Source organism: Hipposideros armiger, unplaced genomic scaffold (assembly GCF_001890085.2).
Source record: "Hipposideros armiger isolate ML-2016 unplaced genomic scaffold, ASM189008v1 scaffold_736, whole genome shotgun sequence".
In the NCBI taxonomy this organism is placed as follows: domain Eukaryota; kingdom Metazoa; phylum Chordata; class Mammalia; order Chiroptera; family Hipposideridae; genus Hipposideros; species Hipposideros armiger.
Window position 1 is genome coordinate 525,996 of NW_017732086.1, and position 517 is coordinate 526,512.

Consider the following 517-nt stretch of genomic DNA (forward strand, 5'->3'; position numbering starts at 1 on the left):
GCTGCTCAGCTCGGGCTGGACTTGAACCACTGTTGCTCAGAGCTCAAACTCTTGAGCGAGCTCTTAACCAACTGAGCCACTCAGCCAGCCCCTTGGGGAGTCTTTTAAGAAGGGTACTGGGTGAAGCAATTGCCTGAGATGGCAGGACTCAGTGTGGTCCAAGAGGAGAAAGGCACTGGAGGTCACAGGCTCTGGGGAGGGGCTGTGTTTATGTGACTTGGGACAGAAAGAAGACTGAGCCAGGTCAGTGCAGAATGTCCCCAATTGAATGTCCCACCACAGCTCATATTCACGGGACCAAAATCACACTCAAAATATTTCCCCTCTGTGGGCCACTCCTCCCAACTGTGCCATTTCTGTAAATGTCACTTCTGTAGATCCATAATGTCATAAAGAGGACATGGGACTGGGAGTTAGGACACCTGGATTCAAGTTCTGTTCTACTATTTCCTAGTCATGGACCGTGGCGATTCTTTCAACACCTCTTATAAAACTTACCTCTGCAGGGTTGTTCTGA